This window comes from Tenrec ecaudatus, chromosome 16 (genome assembly GCF_050624435.1).
Source record: "Tenrec ecaudatus isolate mTenEca1 chromosome 16, mTenEca1.hap1, whole genome shotgun sequence".
NCBI lineage: Eukaryota > Metazoa > Chordata > Mammalia > Afrosoricida > Tenrecidae > Tenrec > Tenrec ecaudatus.
In genome coordinates, this window is record NC_134545.1 from 72,180,417 (window position 1) to 72,203,245 (window position 22,829).

At 44.1% G+C, this 22,829-nt stretch overlaps 1 protein-coding gene across 1 annotated transcript in view; it reads left to right on the forward strand.

Moving 5' to 3' along the window:
• PAPSS2 (3'-phosphoadenosine 5'-phosphosulfate synthase 2) overlaps positions 1–22,829 on the forward strand; it is a 98,621-nt gene that overhangs the window by 31,874 nt on the left and 43,918 nt on the right. The window lies entirely within an intron of this gene.

Consider the following 22,829-nt stretch of genomic DNA (forward strand, 5'->3'; position numbering starts at 1 on the left):
AGCATCCATCTTGCACTAGTATGACCTCAATGGATGGAGTGGTCAGTTGACATTAGATTGCATGGAGGAAAGTGATTGTATTCCATTCCATTGAATCACATTAAATGTGAGGTCATTACATTATAGAGTCCTGATGTGGCGCAGAGGGTTAAGTACTTTACTAATAACTGAAAGGTTGGTTGTCTTGACTCCTTCCAAAAGCTCCTCAGGGGAATGGCTTGGTGATCTGCGTTTGGAAAAACACAACCTTGGGAACTCTCTGAAGCACAGTTCCATTCCGACCCATGTGGTGGTGGTGAGTCAGAATTCATCTTAACATTCGCTGCAACTGAGTCAATTCTGACCCACGGAGACCCTGTGGACTGAGTTTAGAACTGCCGTGGTGGGTTTCCAAGGCTGTATATATTTATGGGATCACAAAGCTTCATCTTTCTCCCTTGTAGAGGCTGGTGAGTTTGAACTGCTGACCGTGTGGTCAACAGCCCAACTGATAACTCATTATACCACAAGGGCTCCTTTTCAGAATCACCTAGTATAATGTAATTAAGGAGCAGCTGGTTGAATCACATCAAATGAAGGTGTTGCCAATACTATTGATCTTAGAAGATATGCAGAGCACATGAAATGAGGGGTGCTGTATTGCCCCCCCACACACACACATAGATAATTGGGGGGATTAGTGGAGTTGGAAGAAGGAAGAGCATAAAGGGAAATAGATTTGAAGACAAAACTTCCCTGATAAAGGTGAAGTGTCCAATACAGCTGTGAAGTGTCTCTTCTCCAAAGCCCCAAAGAATGATGATGGAGGAGGGCACAGGAGGTTGTACAGTGTGAAGTGCAATTTGGGATGCTGAAAGTAGTGCTGCGTATTCTAAATCGTGTAGCTTCAGACACTAGTCAGGCCCAGAATCATGGGAATCCGCAAGTAATTCTCAAGGAATGGTTCAACAATGTGGGCCTTGTGTGTGACGGAGGGAATGTGCCTTAAACTCATCCTGTTCCCAGCATCTGTGAAGGTCCAGTAGCATCCTATGGTGGAAATTTTCATGAGTGTGCGAGATTGCTATGTGATGACCCTGCATGACTGTGGTCGGAAATTATTTGTCTTCTGTGTAGATCCATGCAGTTTTCAACATGTGGCCAGAGAATCAGGCTCCCTCAAAGCTATTTTAAGCATCTTCCTTATTCAGATGAAAGATACTAAAACATACTTGTCTATACTAAAGACAAGGGGACCACAAGAGTAGAAAGCTGATTTATTCCACATTGCCTTATTGAATTTATTTGGCTACATGATATCAGTCTATGTAAAATGGAGTAAAATAAAAAGTTGCACTGGGTTTTAAAGTAGGAACAATAAGAAAGGCAGTTAGTAAATGTTAAGTTAATCTTTTTAAAAAATTATAGCCCTTTTCAGTAGGAAGCTGAGTTTTGAGGCACTGGGTGAAGGAGTCCCTTCCACAGCTGCTTGTGTGGAAGTCGCCACGGAACAAGTGATTAAATATAAAACAGGTTCTCGTTGCAGTTGGAGTTTCAAAGGAGCCCGTCGTTCTCCGGGTCCTGTCCCAGGTGGATACTAACAAGTGACAAGGGTTGGTCTACGATGTATGCGGTCGAATGCCCAGTCACTATCTCAGAATGTCTGATTTGTCTTTAAACGCTGCCTTGGTCTGCTTTGCTTTCGTTTGACTTTTAGGGAAACGGAATTACATAGTATGTAGTCTTGACGGTGTAGCTCCTTTCAATCCTTGGATGGAACACGATACGATCCATCCTTGCTGGGCGGTGTTCTCATTCATGTGCGGCAAGTATTCTGTTGTAGAAACACGCTACAGCACGTTTACATGGGCATGTGGGTGTCTTTCTGTGTTTGGAACAGACCTGAGAAGGTGGTGCTGTGATGGCGTCCTTTTTCAGAAGTGAATCCTCGGTTCTGTGAGGCCGTAGAACTAATTTACCTCGTGCGATGCAGGTAACTTTGGTGAGGCAGCCCATGAGCCCACACTGACCAGTCGGCCTATATTCTCCACCCTTCCACCCTTGCTGGGTCACTTAGCGCGTTAGCAGGGCCGTTCGGCGATCTGGTACTGTCTGTCTTTGTTCCTCTCCAGTGAGTGGGAGCTGGACCAGGAGACACATCCTGGGCCTGAGGCTCCAACTCACCCCTCCCACTCTGTAACCAAAACTGTGTCCCTAGGTCAAGCGTAGGATGCTGAGGACAAACGTCCCCCAAACAGTCCCCTTCCTTCACCTGCCACAGCAGAACCCAGGGGATACTGTGGGCTCCTCCTAGGCCCTCCTGTAGATGTCGACTCCCAAGCTGAATGCACTCTTGGGAGGGAAGTTTAGCTTGCCTTTGGGAGGCTTATCTTGGCCTGAATCCTTTCATGCTCCACCTTTAGCCTCAAGAAACATGAGAACTAGGGTGTTTGAGTTTGCGTTTCTATTGACCAGCCTTCTTTTGTTGGTGGTAGGAAGAGAAAAGCCACTTACTACTCAAGGTCTTTAGAGAAAACTGTCACCCATGTCTTTTTCTTCCTCTTGCCTTCTGAGAGACATTTGAGAGGTAAGAGCTAGAGATTTACATTAAAAAAAAATTGTCAGCTTGTATCAGGATCTCTTCCCTCTCCCGCACTTCCATTCTAAATGGAAGATGTTTTTCTTTTTAACGACAGGGTTTTGTGTTTGTATACTTTAAAAATGTGCGTGCACTCACACACGCACTTGAGAGTGCATTTTACAGTCTTCACGATGTTGTTATTAGGTGTAGTCTGGTCAGTGTGGCAGTGGGACACTCAGCCCTGTCCTGGGCCATCTCACCATCGTTCCTGGGGCTGAGCCCATTGCTGAGCCACTGTGTCTGTCCATCTTCCTGAGGGTCTTTCTCCTTTTTGTTTTCCTCTGTTTTACCAAGCATGATACTCTTTCCCAGGGACGGGTCTGTCCTGATAACGTATCAAGTCTGTCTAGGACAAAGTCTCCCGTCCTCGCTTCTAGGGAGCATTCTGGGCACACTTCTTTCAAGACAGGCTTGCTTGTGCTTTTGGCAGGCCGTGGAACTTTCCATAGCCTCCACCGGAACCCAATAAAAAGGCATCCGTTTTCTTCCCCCTTCCGTAGCCAACGTCCACCTTTCACATGCACAGAAGCCCATTGAAACTGCCGTGACCTGGGTCAAGTTTACCCTGGTCCACAGAGTGACTTCTTTGCTTTTCTGCACCTTAACAGAGTCTTGAGCAGCACATTTGCCCAATACAGTGCATCCTTTGATCTCATCACTCTGCTTCTAGGAGCGTTGATTGTGGATCTGAGCAAGACAAAATCCTTGATAACTTAAGTTTTGGTCCATTTTTCATGATGCTACCTATTTGTTCAGTGGTGACAATTTTGGTCTTCTCTATATTGAGTTGTAATCCATACTGAAGGTTACAATCCTTGCTCTTCATAAACAAGTGCTTCAAGTCCTCCTCACGTTCAGCAGACTGGGCCGTGTCACCTGCATACCATAGGCTATGAATAAGCCTTCCTCCAACCCCGATGCCTCATTATTCTTCATGTAACCCAGCTTCTCGGATGATTGTTCAGCAGACAGCATGCAGGCTGAATAAGTATGGTCAGAGGAGGCAACCCTGATGCACACCTTTCTTGATTTTAAACCATGAAGTATCTCTTTGTTCTGTGTGCACAGCTGCCTCTTGATCCATGTACAGGTTTTGCATGAGGACAGTGAAGTGTTCTGGGATCCCCCATCTTCTCAAGACTATCCACAGTTTTTAGGGTCCTTTGTATCACCAATAAAACACAAGTAAGCATCTTTCCTGTATTCTCTACTTTCTGCCAGGGTCCATCTGACATCAGCAATGATATTCCACACAGAGTCAGGCGCTTTTATTCAACAAATTATCAAAATACAAAACCATTGATTCTCAACATAGCCTCCAATTAGTTCTATACACTTCTGAAGGTGATGTTTTCATGGTGGAATAAGTTAAGTTTGGAGCTGGTAACCTCAAGGTGGGTGGTTTAAACCCACCAGCCTCTACTTAGGAGAAATTTGAGGCTGTCTGCTCATAGTGACTGCATACATACTGACTGCCAAGACTTACAGTCTCAGAAATACTAAGGGGCAATTCTACACTGTCCCGTAGGGTCACTATGAGTTGGAATTCACTCAATGGCCATGGGTTGGAACCTTTCCCCAACAAATTATATGAGCTCTTCGATTTATGCCATCTTAAAAATCCTCTGAGGGACTCAAACCAATGTCCTTTGAAATGGTCTTTGAGTTTGGGGGAACAAAAAAGAAGTCTAGAGGGGCAAGATCAAAGCTGTAGGGAAATGGGGTGAGGTTTCCCAACAAAATGGGACAGACCTTACTAGTCTGGAAGAATGAACAGGTGCATTTTCCTGATGGGAAAAAACCCCCAACAATTTTCAGTGCAACTTTCCTAGTATTTTTCTTATCAATGGACTTTTTCATTTTCATAAACTGTTTTTATTATAAGTCCTGTGGCCATCCTGAGCCCTTTGAGAATATCTATCACCGTTACCTCTTTGGGGTCCTCAAAAAAAGTCACTATATGATTGGACATCCCCTGACAGAAGGGTCACAAGGAAAAGAAGAACTAGTCAGGGTGCAGTATAGAACTGCTGAAACATACAGCTCTCCTCTAGTTCTGTAATGCTTCCTCCCCGCCTGCCCCCACACCCCACTATCATGACCCCAATTCTACTTTACAAATCCGGCTAGACCAGAGCATGTACACTGGTACAGATAAGAGCTTGCAACACAAGGAATCCAGGACAGATAAACCCCTCAGGTCCAATAATGAGAGTAGCAATACCAGGAGGGTTGGCAGAAGGCAGGGGAGAAAGGGAGAAACTATCACAATGATGGACATACAATGCCCCCCCCCCCCGCCGAGGGAGGAACCACAGAAAAGTGGCTGAAGGGAGACAGCAGTTGTTGTAAGACATGAAAAAAAATTATGACACGTTCATGAGGGAGGGAGGGTGGGGCACGGGGGAAATGAGCTGATACCTAGGGTTCAAGTTAAAAGAAAATGTTTTGGAAATGATGATGGCAGCATATGTACAAATGTGCTTGACCCAATGGATGGATGTATGGATTATGATAAGAGCTGTAATTGCAATTATGAATCAGTAAACCTAAAATAAAATGAGCTCCTGTACATTAAAAACAAAAGCATAAAACAGTCTCTGTAACCTTCTGGGCTGTCCTCTCTGCCTTGAATTTAACTGGCAGGACCCCTGACGGCCACTGTTTGGATTAAGGCACTGCAAGGGAACTCAGACACGTATATTACTGAGGGAATGTGTGGGTCGGCATCCACCAACTGTGGAGGCACATGTCCATAACCTTGGGTGGAGTAGACCCCTGTGTGAATGAACCGGAACCGAAGAGCAGTTCTTTCAGACTGTGTATTTGCCGTGAAAACCTTTCAGAGCTGGAACTTGACAGAGACTGCTTTGTCTCTCTGGGTCTTGAATGTCTTCTGCCTCTGTCGGGAATATACTTACCACTTTCTCATTGCTCTCTATTCAAGGAAAATATTTGAATGTTCCTTCTATGACAGGTTTCTGCTGCATATAGTTTCTGCCATTTGTTGCTTTTGCTTATACCCCTATGGTTGGCCTTAAAATGTATCCAAACCAAAACCTGTGTCATCGAATGGATTCTGAGTTATAGCGAATCTACGAGACAGGGTAGAACTGTTCCTTATGGCTTCTGAGACTGAAAATGTTTATCCCGACAGTCTCATATTTCTCCCAGGAAGCACCTGGTGAGTTTGAAACGCCAACTCTGCAGTTAGCAGCCCAAAACTTAGGTCTCCTCTATTATATCCAGATTGGGTTAAAACTTTTTCCTCCCCTGAAGGTATTTCTTAAATGTGTGTGTCCTGTCCTCTGTGGAACTTTGGGGGTTTTTTTCCTGCCAGACACTTTTTTTATCCTGCAATCTCTGCTCCTTGTCAGCCAGGAGAACGGCGACTTTCCTCAAAAGGTAATTTTACTCATTGACTGATAGAAGGGCAGAGGAGCAGTAGTGTAGGACTGTCTGACAATCCAGTCTTTCTCCATTCTGTCACGATCACATCTTCCCCCTAGTGTCTTCAGATAGTGTCCCCACACTCCACTTCCAGGCTCCTGGCAGAGTTCCCTCAGCAACCAGCCCGTGAACATGTTTCTCACTGATTTCAAAGTAACGAGGGAGAGCTCTCCATGCTTACTATGAAGCATCGGGTCCTGAAGGAATAAAGAATCACACATTGACAGGTCCTGCCATTTCAGACGTGCTTCTGAAACTGGAGACCCTCGAGACAGCACACACGATTCTCCCACAATATCAGTGTTCCCAGCAGCTAACAGTTCAGAACCACAAACCCCCCAGTGATCACGTCCCTTCAGATGAACACCAGAGGATGGGCTAGTTCTTTGGAAAGAATTCCTAGAAACAGAATTTTCTAAATGGATTATAAAAAGAGAACAGGCCCCCGAGATACTAAACAACACCAGTGGCCAGGTGATCTGTACATGTCATAAATAGCAGTTTACAGCGCATTTTGCTAAGAAACAAATCCCCGGCCGAGTGCCAGAGAAAACACATGACATCCAGTGAAATTTGAATTTGAGCTCAGCAACAAACACTTTTTAGTCTATGTCTGCCCCAAATGTTACAGGGGAAAGACTGCATTTTTATTTGCTAATTTGGGCAAAACTAACAAGTGCTCCAATATGTTTTCAGTCCAGTTTCAATGGGTTCATTCTTCCTCTGAGTGCTTTCTACATGCTGCCCAGGCTGCAAGCTGGAGCGAGTCCTGAAAGCAGACTTGTATGTCTCACTATTTTACCCAAAACCCCTAGCACGGTCTGACAGTTATTCGGTGCTCAGGAAATGTTTTCATTTCAGAAAAGCAAAGCAAAAAGTATCAAAGGAACAAAGAAAGTGTAGAATGTGATTAAGATACTTACAACCTAGGTGGAAACGTAAGCTTAATTACCTAAAAGGTAATTACTACCTAATTAATAATCACGGATAATTTATATGTTCATTGATCATTAAACATCACGAATTGATCAATCACTAAAGAATTGTGATTAGTCCCGTCCTACTTTTTTACTTTGCTTGGTTAATTTACTTATGAGGCTAGTCCAGACTCCAAATACATGAAAGGTTACTCCCACTTCCAAAACAAATGATGAGTGAGCAGGAATTTGAACCAGTAGTCTTATCTGAGGTTGTGGTAACCTGTTTGATTATTTGATTTCAATCTCTCCTAAAGAGATTAATGTCTCTTGCCTTCTTTTGTACACACTGCTATTCCAATGTTCCATTCAGATAAGTCATATATTTTTAATACCCTTATTTCTGATAGGGTTGAATTTGTCCAAGGGGAAACCAAGTAGAATATAATCAGGAGCCTTATTATAATGTAAAGATTCTTTTAGATTTAATCTATACTAAGAAATATGTAACTCATGGTAACACTTTCTTTGAGACCATCATTAAGATACAAGAGTTGTAGCTATTGTTATTGCCATCAAGTCAGTTCGACCTCCTCGCGATGGTAGGCAACACAACAGACTAAAGCATGGCCTCGTCCCTGAGGTGCTCAAGTTCCCGCCCAGGGCCGCAGCCGCTGAGTCAAATCCATCTCCTTGAGAATCTCCCTCTTTTTCACCAACCCTCTTCATTAGCACATATAGTGTCCTTTTCCAGAGACTGGTCTTTCCTGATAACATCAAAACTATGTGACATGAAGTCTTGTCAACTAGCTTCTAAGGAGCCTTCTGGCTACACCTCCTCCAAGACAGACCCCTGTTTTTCTGGCCGTCCAGGGGACTTTCCATAGTCTCCACCAGCCCACGTTTCAGATATTTAAATTCGTCTCCACTCTTTCTTATTCACTTCCCAGCTTTCCCGTGCACATGAAGAGATTGAAAATACCACGACTTGGGTCAGGCACACCTTAACCCTCAAAGTCACCTCTTGGTAAACATCTTAAGTAGACATTATACTGCCAACCACATTAAACACAATGTCCAGGTAATGAGGTCAGGCAGATAGTTCCTGGCTAACCACACGCCTTCGAAATAGATTTACTAGCATGGCCAGTAGGAACCCTGGTGGTGGTGTGGTTAAAATAGGTCTGCAATCTGAGAAGCCAACAGTTCAAAACTACCAGCCACTCCGCCAGGGAAAGACGGGATTTTCCTCTCACGTAAACGGTTGCCACCTCAGAAACTCAGCGGAGCAGTTGTGCCAGTCTAACAGGGCCACTGTGAGGTGGCATCAACTCAATGGCAGGAAGAAGCATGGCCAATGGTTAGGCAATGTATACTGAAGATAGAACGGTGACTGGAATGGTCTTGTGACCTGGAGCTCACTGTACTGAGCATAGAACGGGTTACTATGAAATGGTGTCCCGGAGCTCACAGAACAGAGGTAGACACAGGTAAGTTAACAATTCCTGTTTCTATTTGTGTTAGATGTGCAGAATTCCACTGAGAACACTTAAAAGGTGCACCTGAGGCACCTTGAGAGGTCAGGAAAGTTTCCAGGGGGAAGGTACCGACAAATGGGAAACCCATGGCTATGTGAGATTGCATCTCCCTCCACAGGCCCCCCCCCACCCTTTTCTCCCTGCTGAAAATATACAAAATAACAAGGTCAATGTAAAAACAGATTTGCAAAATCCATTTTCAATGAAACCCAGATTTCAAAACGTGTGATGTAAGGCCCAGTCAGTGTGAGAGCAAGTAGAACAAAAGAAGCAGAGTTTGGTGGAAGGACCCTATGGTGACAGAGCCCACACGGCATCAGCAAAAGTACACTTCCTACAAGGAAGGGGCTCGCCTTGAAGTATAAGAATTGCAGCATTTATTAAAACAACCGACCTGGGAACTGGCTTGCGCCAGGCGGATGACAAAAGCCCTCTTCAGCCTGGTGTGAGTCTGTGTGGAGAGACAGTGGTTCTCAGCCACAAAAGGCCACAGAGAGCCCCGTGGCCAGAGGAAGCAATCTATTTCTATGTGCAGAGGAGGAGAGAGGTTGGGTGAATAGGCGAAGCTACTAAGCAAAAGGTTGACCACTCAAGTCAGCACCTGAGAAGAGAAATCTAGCAAACACTTGAGAAAACAGCCACAGAAAACCTTTTGGAGCACAGGTCTACACACGGAGTCGGCATGAGTGGAAAGGACTCCATCACAGCAGCTAGTTTTAGTGAGTGTGACAGTGCTGCCTGTGGTTAGATTTCTTTGTGCCATTCATATTTCATGGCAGGGGAAGACTGAGCAGAGGGAAGCGTCAGGGCTGTGTTAATATACCCACTCCTCGCCTAGATATGATCTTGTTACCTGACATTTCACACTTACGACAGTAAAGTAAGTCTACTAGGCAAGTATTTTGTGCATTACGGCCCTGCATCTAGCAATAACGCACATTAAGACTCATGGTGAGAGTGATGCTGGCTGTGATGGTTAAGGTTATGTGTCAACTTGGCTGAGCCACGGTTTCCAATAGTTTGGCAGTTATGTGTTAGTCTGGGTTGACTAGAGAAACAAATTCATCAAGACAATCATATCTGTATAAGAATGAGCTTTATCTACAAGAGCAATTGAATATTGAGAAAACATCCCAGTCCAGTCCAGATCAAGTCCATATTAGTCTGATATTTGCCCATATGTCCGATACAAATCTATAAAACCCTCTTCTGACTCACAAAACACATGCAATGACGCTGAATGCAGGAAGATGACAGGCCAGTGGGTGAGAAGTCTTGTGGATCCAGTGAGCATCTCGGCACTGGCAGGGGTCTCCACGAGGCTCCTTCAGTCTCTCTCCATGTGGCTTATCATCTGTAATGTCTTTGAGGGAGTGAGCAGAGAGAGAGTGTCTCCTGCCTCCAAGGAGGAATACCGGAGTTCCCAGAATCCTCAGGAGAAAGCCATGCCTACACAGAGGCCTCATTGGCTATGACCTGATTGACAGGCTAGACTCCACCCCTTCGCTCTTAATCCTCTCAAATTGACAAACAATTATATCACTACCACAGTAGTGATCTAATTTGACAACTGTGTGATGATGTGATTTGGTAGTTAGATAGTGATCCAGTCATCTTCCGTTTGAGAATCTGCTGTGTGTGTCCTCCATTTTCACGCAACACTACTTTTCACATGATGATCTGGGCTTTAGAGCATACACATCTTGATAAGTGAGGAATGGATATAATTTGAAGGATTATCATAAACTTAATTATTTTTTTAAACATTTTATTAGGGGCTCATACAACTCTTATCACAATCCATATATATACATACATCAATTGTATAAAGCACATCTGCACATTCCCTGCCCCAATCATTCTCAAAGCATTTGCTCTCCACTTAAGCCCTTTGCGTCAGGTCCTCTTTTTTTTCCCCCTCCCTCCCTACTTCCCCCTTCCTCATGTGCCCTTGGTAATTTATACATTGTTATTTTGTCATATCTTGCCCTATCCGGAGTCTCCCTTCCCCCACTTCTCTGCCATCCATCTCCCAGGGAGGAGGTCACATGTGGATCCTTGTAATCAGTTCCCCCTTTCCAACCCACTTTTTTATAACCAATTATAAACAGCAAACTTAATGATCATTAATAATAACTCTTTTTCTTGTTCTAGCTAATGTTTCTTAAGGGCTTCACTGATGGAAGGCTCTGTGCTGTTTTATGTGCATTTTTCACTTGTCTTCATAACAATCCAGTAATGTAGGACATTTTATTAAAACCACTTTACAAATGAAGGTTCTGAGAGGTGAAATTATTTTCTGAAGTCTGGCTGCTGTTGGAACCAGGAGACCCAACCAATCATTCTGACTCTCGTCCCCGTATTCCTAATTTTCCTACCATTCTACTTCCTAAAGAGAGCAAAGGTGTCAAGTTGGGGGAGGCAAGAGCTGGAGCAGCAGTATTTGTCTTTCTACGTGGTGATTTCTAGTAATCTGGTTGAATTTTTCTAATAGTGCGTACCCAGTATGGTGACTGCAAATCTGAAACTCAGCTAAGACTTGGAAAAAAATTTCTGCCATTCTTCATACCCAATCATACTCCCTTGGATCCCAGGTTCTTCCAACACTATAACTTTTCTCCATGTGGCTCTCGACCTTTGTCCATAATGGCCATTTGAATAATCAACCACATTTCACAAACTATCATGGATGTGGCAGATTATTTTTGAGTGAGGATACATAACATTTATTGTGCAAATTTTTAAACCATTACAACGTTCCTGACATCAGGGATACAAAGAGAATGGTGACTAGAGCAGCCTCTAGAGAGTTCCCTTCCAACCTAGTGAGGGAGGCCGACACATCGACAAATAGCCACAAGACGCACACCTGCTCTAATGTCAAGTTCAGCCACTGCCACTGAGTCGATTTTTGGATCACGGTGGCCCGTGGTATCATTTCTAAGGATGCACATTTTAAAGGAGGAGATCACGAAACTCACTGCCATGGAGTCAATGCTGATGGCTCCCAAGGAGCAGCAGCTGGTGGGTTTGAACCATCAACCTTACTGTGAGCAATCCCATACTTTCCTAATGCTACTACCAGTTTTGCCTAATCATTAAAATCAGATGAGGTATGCTAGGCATAAAACTGTTTCTCGGGCTGTATCCCAGACCAACTGCATAAAAATTTCTTCGGGCAAGATCCTAGGGATCTCTTTTTTCAAGTGTCCAAAGTGTTTTGGGTTTGTTTTGCTTGTAAGATGATGTCAGTGTTGGAGACCAGACATCAGTCAAAGCAGGATGCTGTAAACTAAAGGAGGAAGCAGCTTAGTCTGCTCCTGAGTGGAAAAACTAGTCAAAGCCACAGACTAATTCTACCTCTTCCTCACTTATTGACATGGTCCCTCCAGTGTGTGAAATTTGGTTCTATGCAAAACTGGAAGTTGGCTACATCGTTACCTAATTACCAAATTGCATTATTATGTAGACAGAGTATTGCATCAATACATAACTGCAAAAACCACTGAAAATCATGACCCAGCCAAGTTAACAGATACATAAGCCTAACCATCACAGCCAGGTCCCTTTGCTCCCACCATAGCATTCAATACTGCTGTACATCATGAATTCATGAGACAGTGTTTCTTATTGCCAGAAACGTGAAGTGTCAGATAACAAGAAAGTTGGTAAGGAGAGAGCAGGCCTATTGACTGATGTATAGGCTGTCTTTAGAAAATGGAAGGGTTTCCTACATGCTCTGTGGTAAATACTCCAATTCAAATGTGACCCTTTGACTTAATGCTTGTGACACTCTTGCTAAACGTAAAAGAGAAGAACAAAGGCAGTAAGAATTTTATCACTCACCATTCTGCTTTGGTCCAGATGAGATGCAGTACTTTTAATTTCCTGCTGATTGGATTTCCACAGAATTGTTATTATTATACAATTCCACGTGAAGAAATTCAAACAGTGAAAATGAGCCTGCAATGACAAGGGCGTCTTTCTTCTACCCCATCTCCCTTCCCGGCTAGTTATTCCTCATGTAACTCCCCAGAGCTAAGCGTGTGTGTGTGTGTGTGTGTGTGTGTGCGCGCGTGCTTAAGGAGCCCTTGCGGCACGGTGCTTAGGCACTCGGCTGCTAACTGGAAAGCTGGTGTTTCCACCCCAGCAGTCACTGTTTGAGAGAAAGATACGGCAGCCTGTCCCCATCAACATTTACAGCCTTAGAAACCCTGTAGGGCAGTTCTACCCGGTTTCAGCCACACCTTAATGGGTGAGTAAGCAGAAACGTGAGAGAAAGACATTTCAAGTGAGGAGCGTGCAAGGAAAGACTTAGAAGCGTGGAAAGAGAATGTTTTGTTTTTCCCCACCAACAGTCTTATTGCCACATCACGTATGTCTCATAGAGTTGAATAGCTCCATCGTTGAATCCTATAAAGGGGAATTGCGCAATCATCACCTGTCTCTCTTAGAGCAGTCCCTCCCCGCTATGGGCGAATGGCCTTTAAAGTGAGTTGTGCAATCACGGTCGGTTCCAGGTTTGGGCATCATCTGTGGAGCTGACCATCCGGCAGCTGAGGAGAGGAGGTGGCGGCTCCAGCCTAAGGTCATTGGGTGGTGCAGGCAGTTTGTGCAAGACTTCCTAACACGCCTAGTGGCCCTGCACAAGAAAGGCCTGCTGACCAACTCCATAACTATTACATCCGAGAATGCACTATGGAGCAATTCTACTAGTCTCTAACACACCCAGTCACCATTAGTCAGAATCAACTGTATGGCAATGGCTTTGGGCTGGGATTTGGGCCCTCACATGAAATTTATTTCACCTGAAAAGCCACGGGGACCACTGCAGGATTTTAAGTAGGAAAATGTCAGTTTGGTGGAAAAGAGGAGACTTTTCTGGAGGAAAGACAGGGAACTCAGTTTGAAGGCTATCAAGGAAGTTCCCAGGAATAACTAAGTATAGTGGGATGGCTTGAAAAGTACTCCTTAAACCAGTGGTTCTCAACCTGTGGGTCGTGACCCCTGGGGGGTGGTGTTGAACAACCCTTTCACAGGGGTTGCGTGATTCATAACAGTAGCAAAATGACAGTGATGAAGCAGCAACAAAAACACTTTTATGGTTGGGAAGTCACCACCACGTGAGGTACTGTATTAAAGGGTCATGGCTTGAGGAAGGTTGAGAGCCACTGCCTTAAACAGACAGGGCTTACTGGTAGATTTTTTTAGTTATTTTTAGTGAGAGAAAGGGGTTTGTAGACATTATAGCTTAGATAATAGACTATCAGTCATTGCAAGTCTTCTGGAATATAGGAAGAGGGAAAGGACAGGAGGACAAATCCCACCTTACTTGACTGTGTTGTGTTTGAGTAGCTGAGGGGAGACCATACAACTAAGCAGTTGAATATTTGAAGATAAAAATTGGTGGTAAACAGTGTCAAGGAAAGCCCAGAGTCACCAAGAGATGGCTACGTAGGCAGAGCAGGAGGGTGGAAGAAGAGGGGCGGGAGGTGGTGTGTGTGTGTGTGCATGTGTGCACGCACAGAAAGATGCTGGGACAGAATGGTATCCTGAAAGCGAAGGAAGAAAGAGCTTTCAAGGTCAAATGAGAAAGAGACGTTATTTTAGGGATTAATTTGACTGCTCCTAGTTTCTGCTGCTATCGCCGTGGTTTGCCTGCAGTGCAGATTCTACATGAATTTCTAGTTCGTGAACCCACAATGTTACTGACTTGGTTCCTGTTTAACACCGATGAAATTCCTGGGAACAGCTGAAGAGAAAATTAGTAGACAACTTGAATGCCATTATAAACCAGGTCAACCTAGTCGATACAGGTCTGTTATGTGCTCCACTCAAGAACCACACGATGCGCATTGTTCTCCAGCGGTGCTCCACATCATTCCCCAGATGGCAACGTTCCACCTCAGTCTCCATACAGCTAACGAGACTGGAAGCCTGCAGAGTAAGCTCTGGCCACAATAGTGTGGAATTGAAAATTAGTAACAGATTCAATTGCAAAGAGGAAATCTCATAGGTTACACCCATGCATTGGTTCTGCTGGGATCTACCCGGTGCAGGCAGTCATGCTGGGGGAAGGTGCCTGGGGAGATAAAGTCTGGAGTGCGGCCATGCAGATTCACTACATGGGAGAGCTGAGAGTGTCAAGTAAGAGAGATACAGACTTTCTTGCTGTGTTAGTCTGGGATGACTAGAGACAGAAATTCATAGACACTCATATGTGTGTAAGAAAGAGCTTTATGTAAAAGAGCAATTGTATATAGAGAAACATCCCAGCGCAGTCCAGATCAAGTCCATAAGTCTAATATTAGCTGATATGTCCAATACTAATCCATAAATTCCTCTTCAGACTTATGCAGTCATGCAATAATTCCAAATGCAGGAAGATCACTGTCCAGTGGGTGGAAAGTCTTGTAGAGCCAGTGGCGGTGGAAGCATCTCAGTGCTGGTGGGGTCTCCACGTGGCTCCTCCAGCTCCAGGGCTCTGGCTCCATCAGCATAGCTCCATCTCGCTTGCCATCAGGAATGTGAAGCCGAGAGTGAACCTGGCCTCCAGTGAGCTGTTTATCTCCTTAGTGCCTCCAAATGAGGTCATCAAGCTTTGACCTGTTTGACAGGCTAAACTCCACCCCTTCACTCTAAATAACCTCAAATTGGCACCAGATCATGTACCCACCACACTTGCCAATAAGCATCAGAATTGTAAATATTGATTTGATAATGCTTGTAAGTGCTTTATATGTAGTAATTCATTTAATCAGCTTCAATGGTGGGCCCAGCAGTCATTGTGGAGCTCTGGTGGTAGTGGCGACACAGTGGGCTGTGATCCGCATGGCCGGCAGTTCGAAACTATCAGCAGCAACTCGGGGAAAGACGGGGCTTTGTAGTCTTGGAAACCCGCAGGGAGTCGCTGTGGCTCAGGACGACTCCATGGCAGTGAGTTACTCTTACTAATGTCAGGGAGTTTCCAGGGAGGCTTGCATCTAGCTCTTTCCGAAATGCTCTTTGCCTTGCTTTTCTTTAGAGAAGCCAGCACCATCCCGGTCCACACTCATGGTTGCAGGACGGAGAATGAATGTGTCTTTTGATCTTGCTTCTTTCAGCTGAGTTCTCTGAGTCCACAACATATACGTGAAACAAGGAACTTTGAGCTGGCCAAGAATGGCCAAACTAAAGTTACATTCTTCTGTTTACCCCAGAGGCTGACGGGCTTAGTGACCTTCCTTATGCTTAACAATGTACCTCACGGGACATTTTAGTCATTGACTTCAAGTGTGCGTGAGCAGAAAGTCAGCAACATTTACCTGCGGTAACTCTTTAAATGTAAAGTTCCCAGCATGGTGATTTTAGGTCATCTTAAGCTGAAGGACTCTTGGATATCACAATAGAGACACTCAGACATTTTTATGGGCTATCTTTTGATTGTTTTTTTGTCTATATTGTGGAGGGGAAACAATAGTAAACTCTCCCACATGAAGTTGCCCTGAGAATGTGTATGACTCATTTCAATAGTCAGCAGTTTTATGAAACGGCGTCTCCCATTTAATATTTTGCTTAGAGTTAGATGGTAGTTCTTATGTCAGGACTAACTGAAATGCATTGAGTTATATCAGCTAAGCTGATTCTCAGAGAATCTGAGGAACTCACCAGGAATGGCATCACAAATCATGATTTCGCAGAGGCCCCTTGGTGGGGGAGATCTCTTCTTTGTTTCCGTTTTGTGTTCTTAGGGAGGGCTGGGAGAAAGGAGGCCCCTGTCTCACTTGGCACATGCCCTGTTACTGACTACTGATACGAAAGCATGTGTTTTCTCATCAGGAGCGGCATTCACTTAGGAAAACCATCAATCAGCTAACAAACCATGAAACTTCTAGTACTCTTTCAGCAAATAGTCACTAAATACCTAATAGAGTTCGGTTATTCCATATGACTACCCCCTTTTTCATGTTTGTCAGAATTAGCAAGAATTATAATCCTACCATTTTTGCAAGATTTAGATTGGACTTAATTTCCTCAAGGTGCTACTGCAGTGGGTGCTACTGCCCCCTGGGGGGGCACTGGAATGATGCGGGTGGTGTGTCTCAAAAGGAGATACTACACTTTACCACCACCCCCCTTTTTTTCCTTAGGATTAAGGATCCTAATTAAGGACTATTTTTTATGCCCTATAGCATAAAAACGGGGTACCAGATAATTTTTTTCCCTGAAAACAGGGCGGCTGGTCAAATAACGTTAGCAACCTATGATCCAGTCGAACCAGAATTGGAACTAATTTAAGCAACCTCAACGTCCAGATCTTTCCTTTGTTCTTTGCTGCTACTACTGTCAGGAAAGCAAAGCTGTGTGTATGTGACCTTCACCAGGTGAAGGGCTGAGATGGAGCTCTAGGCCCCACACCCGTCCCTAGCTTCCAGCTGCGTAGTTCTTCCTAGATCCACGGCAGCACCGGAGCCATCTCCGGAGGTCTTATTTGATGCAGACGTGTTTGGTTTCACAATGTAGTAACTCCGCTTCCAATCGCTTGTTTCTGGACAAGTGGCCTTTTGGAGATGCTCACCACCCACCCCCACCACCCCCCAAAAGTGTTTCAGATGTCCGTTTTCCCCTTTTGTCTCGTTATTTACTCAGAGCCTCCTATAGAAACTCAAAGCTAATCCTGAAAGAGAATTGAGTTCACCTCCACTTGGCACTTGGAGCTCTGCTGGGTCTAAGGAGCGTCCTTTGCCTCCCCCCAAGGCTGAACCCAAACTGAAATCTTACCTGTGAAATTTTGAAGTGTCCATAACCAGTGTGTCTGTGTCTGCATTTGTTTACACACTTGTTAGCAAGTCTTGCCACTCTGTTTAAGGCCTCATGCACTCTCTCCCATGCTGTGCTTGTGCAAGGACTTCTCAAACGCCAAATAATGTAACTCATTAAATTAGAAGGGGGAAAAGAGTGGAGTCTGCTGTTTAAAACGATATGGTTAAGAATGAAGAATCATCAATGCAGAGGGCTGAAGTGATCGTGAAATGTTGAGGTCTTCATGATTTGAGACTATCGTAGTGAAAAGCACTTTGTAAAATGAGATTTTATTTTTCTGAACTCTGAGCTTTACAGAAAAATTAAGACGATAGCTTGGAATGATCATATATCCCACATCTAGTTTCGTTCCCCCGACTTATTAATATCTGGCATTAGTATGGTCCGTTGGTTATTTACCAGCAACACTGAGGCTTCATCATTAATGGAAGTTCATGCTTGCACCAGATTTCATTAGTTTTTAACCTTTGTCCCCTTTCTATCCCAGAATCCCAACCAAGATACCACGCGGCGTACACATGGTTGTCATGATGCCACTTGGCGGTGGCAGTTTCTAACTTCCTTTGTTTCTGAAGATCTTGGCAGCTTTGAGTACTTGTCATCATTGTTGGATGTGGTGGAGTCACTTCCTACTCATAATGACCTTCGGTGCAACCGAAGCAAACACTGCCCGGTCTCTGCGCCCCTCACACTGTCCCTGGGCCTGAACCCATGGTTGCAGCCACTGTGTCACTTCATCTTGTCGAGGGGCTTCCTCCGTCTCGCTGCCCCTCTGCTTTGCCGAGCAAGATGTCCTTCTCCAGGGACTTGTCTTGATAACAAGGAATGTGAGACAAAGGCTCACTCTCCTTACTTCCAAGGAACACTGTGGCTGTACCTCTCCCTGGACAGACGTGTTCAGCTCTGCCCAAGGAGTGCTGGCCAGATGTTTGTAGCATGCCTTTTGTCAGGTGATTCTGGTGCGTGGCAGCAAGTCCCGTGCGCATTTGGAATGTGAAAGACTGAGGTTAGTTGCTCTCTGGATTCCTAGTGGGTCCGGGGAGCCACCTACCTGCGCTGTACTTATAGAATTTGATTGAGCATGCTCAGTTTTCAATTCACATTATCTGTTATCTTTTTTTAAATAAAAAATGGCCCACATGGAAGGGAGACATCGGACAGGGCAAGATATGACAAAGTAATAATTTGTAGATTATCAAGGGCTCATGAGGGAGGGGGGAGCGGGAGGGAGGGGAAAATAAAAGAGGACTAGATGCAAAGGGCTTAAGTGGAGAGCAAATGCTTTAAAAATGATGACAGCAATGAATATACAGATGTGCTTTACACAATTGATGTATGTATGGATTGTGATAAGAGTTGTATGAGTCCCTAATAAAATGTTTTAAAAAAAGGGGGGGTGGAACCAAGAATAAATCTTTTGGGGTTTAAAAAAAAATGGCCCACATGGAAGAAGCACACCAGCCTGTGTGATCATGAGGTATCAAAAGATCCAAAACAAACGATTATATTGATGTGAAAAAGGGGGGTTGGAGTGGAGACCCAAAGCATATCTGTAGACAACTGGACATCCCCCAACAGAAGGGTTACAAGGAAGGGACGATTCAACCAGGGTGCAATAGAGCACCGATGAAACACACATCATTTCTCTGTTCCTGAATGCTTCCTCTTCCCCTCCCCCACTACCATGACCCAGTTCTACCTTACAAATCCGGCTAGATCGGAGTACACACATTGGTGCAGATAAGAGCTTTTGACACATGGAATTCAGGACAGATAAAACCCTCAGGAACAGTAGTGGGAGTAGTGATATCATGAGGGGAGGGGGAGAAAGGGGAGAAAGGGAACCTATCACAAGGTTGAATATATAGCCTACCCTCAGGGGGATGAATAACAGAAATGTGGGTGAAGGGAGACAACAGACAGTGTAAGACATGAAATAACAATAATAATATATAATTGATCAAGGATTCACGGGAGTGGGAGGGTAGGGGAGGAGGAAAAAAGAGCAGCTGATACCAAGGGCTCAAGTAGAAAGAAATTGTTGTGGAAATGTTGATGGCAACCTATGTACAAGGGTTCTTAATACAAATTGAAAGATTGTCATACGATTTATAAGTGCCCCCCAATAAAATGATGAATTTTTAAAATTAAAATAGCTTTGTTTTTTAAGGTCTAGAGCCATAGTTCCCTATATGTAAAGCACTTTTCTAAATGTATTATTAACTTTTGAATTTATAACAGCTCTTCAGCTAAATTTCCAAGTTTACCATTAACCAGGGACTAAAGCCTAACCCAGTCAAAGGTGACTGCATCACAACAGAGCTTTCTTGTGCTTCACCTGTTACAGACTTCTATTGTTGAGGCGCCTTCAAATATTATCTTGTCTTTATAGTTGTCAATGGCTATAGGGGCCCTGGTGGCACTGCCAGCTGAGCACTGATCTGGCCATTGCAAGGCGGCCTTTCCTGCTCACCAGCCACCCTGAAGATGGGGCTGGCTGCTCCGGGAAAAACCCTAGACAGGGTCAGTGTGAATCAGCACTTACTCAACAGAGCAGTGAGGTGGTGTTCATTTCGTTTCATGTAAACGTACGGATTTAAAAATACATGTATTATCCCTGGTAAATTGAAGGAAGTAGAAAATACAGTTTAAACATTTTCCCAGGTGAATTGTTAACTTTTAAAATATATATATGAAAACTGAGTGGTGTTGCAATTAGGGAAAATGGGTACCACTGTTTTTTCTGAAAAATTGTGTCAAAAATGCAGTGGAAGGAAATACAAATTTTAGCTCGCATTCACGCTGTCAAAAGCATGAGAAAAGTTGAAAATAGCTATTCATCAAAGAGCATATCTAAATTATACAGTGTGATCATGTCTGGTCATCTAGATGTTTTTTACTTTTCATGTACAGAAAGATATAGATTCTAAATATTTGCTTGTATAAAAAGCAAGCATTCTGAATCCCACAAATTAAACTTTTCTTTCGATCTCGATAGGAGCCCAGGTAGGGTAGTAGAGTACCATTTGTGCTGCTAGCCACAAAGTCAGCACTTCGAACTCACCAGCCACTCCCAGGGTGAAAATTCCCGGGGATCTCCTCCATCAAGATGTACAGCCTCGGAATCGCTAGGGAGCAGTTCTCCTTTGTCCCAGAGCGTCGGAGGCAGATTAGACCGAATGGCAGTTTTTTGTGGCGGTTGCTGTTGTTGTTGCTGAGTCTGATGTACTAAGATGTTTTAGCCATATTCTCTACTTCAATTTTTATTTTGTTCTTGAGAATATGAGCAGTAAAGCCTAGACCAATCCGACCATGTCCACAGGTCAAAGTTAACGCCTCTGCTGGCATTCTTTGAGATGTGTGATTACTCTCACCCTCCTTGTCTGATGGTTCTCCTCCATGAACATCAAGTTATTGCCCCACAACATTTTTATCTAAGCTGCTTAGTGCTTATCACTTCGATCTCCCACAGAGAGTTCTTAAAAAAATATAAGGCACAGGACAGGCTTTTGTTACCAGTTAATTTAAACTATTTGATTTTAAGAAAACTCCAGAGAATAATTTTGGTTTAACTTTGTAAAATAATCTCAGGTTATCTCAGGGCTCCAGATGTAATCCAGTCCCCTTGATAATCTCTTCGGTTTCTTTAAGGTATAGACTCCCACAGCAGGTAAACTGTATTGTTTGGAGACATTTAAAAAGCTTCCACGTGAAATGCCGTCACAAGCTGTACAGATGGTATGAGGGCAGTCTCTGATCTCCAGAGGGTGGAGAGAGAATCAAGGTCATTAGCTTCAGCCTCCCAAGGCTGATTCCTATGAGGTGGAGGTCAGCCATGCCTTATATCAACTCTGCCACCGACTGTCCCTCCCACAGCATGATCTACTTCCCTGCTGGGTTGAATAACTTGTTGCAATAACCATGCAGAAGGAACAGATTACAGTCAGATTCAAGAACAACTCAGGCTATTGTTCTTCAATCAGGACAGCCTCCTCTCAGTCCTACCCACATGTACATAGGGACTATGGCCCCTTAGCTTCTGCTCAGGCAAGTGCTACAAACTTCTTTTAGCTTTGCCAATTATACTCAGAGGCATTTCACTCTGCCAGTAAGCCTCGGCCTGTGGGTGTTCAGCTCTAGCTCCAAAGGTCAGCAAGCCTAGTCCCTCCTCCAAATTCCCCAGGAGCTACCACTCTGCCAGCAAATGTCTTTCCCAAAGGCACATAGCTTACTCACTCTGAGAGCCAGGAAGCTTACTGCCCTGTGTTGAATAATGGGCATTCCAAGCACGTCATTGTGCTCACAGAGAACAGATACATAGACCAAGAAGCAATGGTTCAAAACAGAACAAGGGGTTGGCTTAAAAGTCAGGAAGGTGTGTGGCAGGGTGGTGTCCTTTCAGCATGCTCACTCAGTTTGTATGTTGAGCAAATCATCCAAGAAGCTAGATTATACTAAGAAGAACATGCCATCAGGATTGGGGGCAGACTCCTTACAACCCGCATAATGTGCCTATGACAGAACGTTGTATGCTGAAAGTGAAGAGGACTTGAAATGAAGATTGAAGACTACAACCTTCAGTATGTATTATACCTCAATAGAAAGAAAAACACCACAATTGGATCAATAAGCACCATCATGATTAATGGAGGAGAGATTGAAGTTTTTGTGTTACTTGGCTCGGCCGTGAAAACAACAGTCAAGAAGCCAAGGAGCGTATGTGTTGCATTGGGCGAACCTGCTGTGATGGACGTCGTTAAAGCGACGGGAAGTAAAGATATCACCTGGAAGACCAAGCCGTGGTTAGTGGTTGCCTCATGCGCATTCCAACGCTAGACAGTGGCCAATGAAAACAAAGAATCAGTGGGTTTGAATTAGGACATTGGTGAAGAATATTGCATATGCCGTGAACTTTCACAAGAAGGAATGGATCTGTCTTGAAAGAAAGAAGTATAACCCGAGTTAGAAGTGAAGGTGGTGAGACATCATCTCATGGACTTTGGATATGTTATCAGGAGGGACCCGTCCCTGGAGAAGGACAGCATGCTTGGTAAAGCAGAGAGCAAGTGCAACCTGATTGACAGATGACTAAACTTCATTCCTTCATTCCTAAGTCTCAAATTGACAGCAGATTATGTAACTACCACACTTCCCACTTCTGTATTCATTACATCCTCCTCATTTCCCAACCTCCCCACCCCCATACCCCTTATAGGCCATACACCAAATATTGCCTCTATTCATCTGCCCACCTTGTGCTTCATATACTGGGAAAGATGCCAAAAACAAACCAGCCAACAAAAACAGAAAATATGTTCATTAAAAAGATCAATAACAATATTAAACCAGAGAAAAAAACCTCTGAGGAAAAAAATCAGGAAATCTTGCAAACTACAATGAATCCAAAATGGGTACATTATAACATAATTCTATCTGCCAAAAGCAAGTGTACAATAGTCTCTTTCTGATACCAATGCTGTTAACTTCCCATGACTGTTTAGA